The sequence below is a fragment of the Rhinoderma darwinii genome, chromosome 3 (genome assembly GCF_050947455.1).
Source record: "Rhinoderma darwinii isolate aRhiDar2 chromosome 3, aRhiDar2.hap1, whole genome shotgun sequence".
Lineage (NCBI taxonomy): Eukaryota > Metazoa > Chordata > Amphibia > Anura > Rhinodermatidae > Rhinoderma > Rhinoderma darwinii.
Genome location: NC_134689.1, coordinates 34,534,889 through 34,539,595, shown reverse-complemented (window position 1 = coordinate 34,539,595; position 4,707 = coordinate 34,534,889).

Below are 4,707 nucleotides of genomic sequence, written 5' to 3'. Positions count from 1 at the left end.
CCCTATCTGCTATTGCAGCAGATAGGCGCTGCAATGTAGATTACAGTAACGTTTTTATTTTTAAAAAACGAGCATTTTTGGCCAAGTTATGACCATTTTTGTAGTTATGCAAATGAGGCTTGCAAAAGTCCAAGTAGGTGTGTTACCTGCAAACGCTGATGCTGCTGCAGAATCAACTGTAGCCTCTGGTGCCGATGTGGCCGTCACGATGCAGGACCTGTGAGTGACGTCACAGATCTGCACTGTCAGAAGCTGGGCGTTCTGAAGAGAAGAGGATGTTACTTCTCTTCAGAGCGCCCAGCTAGTAAAAGTATTAAAAACGCCCCGATGTACGCACATAATACACACCCACTTGGACTTGTACTTTTAAACACACCCACTTGGACTTTTGCAAGCCTCATTTGCATAACTACAAAAATGGTCATAACTTGGCCAAAAATGCTCGTTTTTTAAAAATAAAAACGTTACTGTAATCTACATTGCAGCGCCTATCTGCTGCAATAGCAGATAGGGGTTGCAAAATCTGGTGACAGAGCCTCTTTAAGTATATTTATATCATTTTTAACTGCTGCAATAAAGGCATTAATGGCAGGCACGCTAGTGGGAGGCAAAAAATGGCTACCTTTAGAAGGTCCACATTTTTTGCAGAATTTTCATTTGTTTTACATATTGTGCGCTCAGAAAACCACCATTTAACTTTTATAACTCTAAAAAATGAAACATATCAGTCTCTATTTTAAATCAGTCCGTCTGAGATGAGGGACAAAAAGATAACCCCTTACCCAGAAGTGAAATTTGAGGTTCAGATAATGTCTCATACCACTATCGTCTCCTTAGCGGCATCGCCCCTTTGGTCATCAGTGGTCTCGATATGTGGCTTCAGTGGCGTAGCTATAGGGGTCGCTGCGGTCGCAATTGCGACCGGGCCCAGAAGCCAGAGGGGCCCGCAGCCCCCCGCACCACATCAATGAAAAGTTACTATAGTAACCGGGGCCTATGTAATAAACTACACGGGCCCCTGTTACTATAGTGACTGACATTACTTACCCCTCCTCTTCCTGGAGCGCATTGGAGTGTCTGACGTCACAGCGCTTTGCGCAGCGCATAACATCACGATGCTATGCGCTGCGCACCGCATCCCGACAGTTGATGGAGTGAGGACCTACGGCAGAAGAGGAGGTAAGTTTAATTTTAGAGTCTTGCTGATGGGTTGGGGTCAGACACCCGGGACCCCCGCCAATCAGCTGTTTTGAAGGGGTTGCGGCCGCTCGTACGAGTGCTGCTTCCCCTTCATTCCGGTCACTTTCTCGCACTGAATCGCCGACACGGACGTGTCAGCGATTCACAGTGTGAGCAAGTGAGGGAAATGAAGGGGAAGCAGCATTCATACGAGCTCTGCACCCCCTACAAGACAGCTGATTGACGGGGCTCCCGGGAGTCTTAGTGACATGTCAGAAGTTTGTATTGGTGGGGGTCCGAGCACTGAGACCCCCACCAATCTCTAGAACGAAGCAGCTGAAGTGCTCGTGTGAGCGCTCAGCTGCTTCGTGTCTGTTCGGCTAATTCCGGAAATAAATGTATCGGTGTATGGACTCAAGAGAAAGTCTATGCGCCCGTCCTCTGATACATCGGCTTTCCGGAAAAAGCCGAACAGAAACGAAGCAGCTGAGTGCTAATACGAGCACTTCATCTGCTTCGTTCTAACGATTGGTGGGGGTCTCAGTGCTCGGACCCCCACCAATACAAACTTCTGACATGTCACTGACATGTCAGAAGTTTGTCGAACATTTAGCTACACTTTAAAGCCTACCGTGTGTTAGGCTTAGATACAGGGCCCCAGCTTATACTGCATATAAATACTGTCTGTTGCACCCTGTATCTAAGCCTACATTAGGCTTAGATACAGGGTCCAACAAACAGTATCACACATGCAGATGGGCCCTGTATCTAGGGCCCTGTATCACACATGCACATGAGCCCTGTATCTAGGGCCCTGTTCACATCATCGATGCCCTTCCGTTGAGGGGTTCCATCTGGTTAACCCCACAACGTAAAGGCAAACGGAAACCTTAGCTTCCGTTTGCATCACCATTGATCTCAATGGTGATGGAAACTTTGCTAATGGTTTTCGTTTGTCACCGTTGTGAACAGGTTCCGTTTGGCGGAATCAGTCGACAATGCAAAGCAGCGGAACCCTGCTACAAAGGTGAGAAACTGAAATCTTTAGCAATGCTTCTGTCACCATTGAGATCAATGGTGAGGGAAACTGAAGCGGAGGTTTCAGTTTGCCTTTCTGTTGAGGGGTTAACACGACGGAACCCATCAATGAAAGGGCACCGGTGAAAAGGCTAACACTAACCCCCATTATTACCCCGGTACCCACCTCCACCAGGGGTGCCAGGAAGAGCCAGGTGCGATCCAGTACCCGACCACCTGTAGTGATGGTCGGGCACTGGGCTGACCACAGGCTGGTATTATTAGGCTGGGAAAGGCCAAAAACAGCGGCCCTTCTCACCCTGGTAATGCTAGCCTGCTGCTGCTGTGTTGTATCTGGCTGGCTATGAAAAATGGGGGGGGGGACCCCACATCATTTTTTTAATATAAATAATTGGACAGCACGATGTGGGGTTCCCCCATTTTTATAACCAGCCAGATACAACATAGCCGCAGCAGCCTAGCATTACCAGGGTGGGAAGGGTCACAGTTTTTGGCCTTTCCCAGCCTAATAATACCAGACTGCAGCCGCCCCAGTGCCTCTCTGTCACTACAGATGGTCGGGTACTAGATCATACCCGGCTCTTCCTGGTGGCGATGGGTACCAGGGTAATAATGGGGATTAGTGTTAACCTCTCCATGTCTAACATTAAGTCCCCCCATTAGTAATGGGCGTTGTGAATCAGCCAGCGACAATTACTAGGGCGGTAGTTATAAAGTTTAAACAAATACAAAGACATAGATAAAATATTTTATTGAAATAAAAATTCCACACAACCCTCGTTATCCATTTTATTGAGAATAAAAAAAACGCAGTTATCGAAGTAGTCCTCAAATATGAAGTAGTCTAACAACCGAACTTGTAAAAAAACAACACACAAAAATAATTCGTATCACGTCAAAAAGGAAAATAATTATTATTCTTACCTTTCCCGGGTCCAGTGCTGGAGCTGTAATGTCAGCGAGCTGGGCCCTATATCCAATCCAATCATGTGTGATACTGTCTGCTGAGCCACTGTATCTAATCCTATCATGTGTGATAATGTCTGCTGAGCCACTGTATCTAATCCTATCATGTGTGATACTGTCTGTTGAGTCACTGTATCTAATCCTATCATGTGTGATACTGTCTGTTGAGTCACTGTATCTAATCCTATCATGTGTGATACTGTCTGCTGGGCCCTATATCTAATCCTATCATGTGTGATATTGTCTGCTGGGCCCTATATCTTATCCTATCATGTGTGATACTGTCTGCTGAGCCACTGTGTCTAATCCTATCCATAGCTATAGGATCGTAGTGCTATAGATATGCTGTCTCATATATATATATATGCACATATTCATACACGCACACATTTTTTTGGGAGGAGGGCACATATGTATTGGGGCTATTCCCCCTGATGATTTAAGTCCTTAGTGACGCCCCTGGCTGTTACTGCTGCATTGTTGGATTACTTAGGAGACCCAGCGATGCAGCTGAAAGCTGCGAGCCATCGGCCCTGAGAAGTTTGGGGGGGGGGTCCAAATCTTTGCATCGGGGCCCATGAGCCTTTAGCTACGCCCCTGTGTGGTTTCTTTGTGCTTGAATGCCAGTAGTGTCTTCTTCTCCCTCTCCTGGTACACTTCTTACTGGTATAGACTCTTGACCTAAAGACCCGGTTAAATCAACACCAATAGACAATAAGGGAAAAGAGGTTGGACTTACCTGTGTCCAAACATTTCTCAGAATTAGGACACAATGAGAATCAGCTTAGATTCTGGATACTGGATCGCATACGGGGGTAATAGAACAAAATTGCTTAAAATTAAAGAATTAAAATGGATTGAAAAACTTAATACATTGAGACCTAATATCTGCAATGTCTGAATTACTTGTCGAATATGCAAATGTTGGTGCAGATTCGTTGCGTAATTGCCCCGAATCTGCACCAACATTTGCAGCGGAAAAATTTGTGAACGTGGCCTAAATTGTCCTTGCAGAGATAGGTGTGGACCACCAGGGCGTTTATAGTCTATGGGCAGTCAGCATTTATATTCTACTTAGGGTAAGGCCAGACGGAGCAGCCCTGACACGGTCGCAACGCGGCCAACAACCGCGCCGGCACCATGTTCGGTACAGCTGTCAAATAGCCTATTAGTGGTTAGTTATTAATATACCCTTTATGCCAGCACAATTTTGCAGGTTACAACAAGTTACCCCCTATCCATAGGGTAAGGGGTAACTTGTTGATCGGTGGGTGTCCAACAGCTCGGACCCCCACCATTTACGAGAACATGGAGCCCGAAGTTGCCCGAACCCCAAGTTTGAACCAAGCGGCAGGTCGCTCATGCGCACTGCCGCTCCATTCATTCTCTATGGCAGCGCTCCGGCGCTCCCATAGAGAATGAATGGAGCGGCAGTGCGCATAGGCAACCTGACACTCGGTTCAAAGTTGGGTTTCGGGCAACTGCGGGCTCCCCGGTAAACGGTGTGGGGCCGAGCTGTCAGAC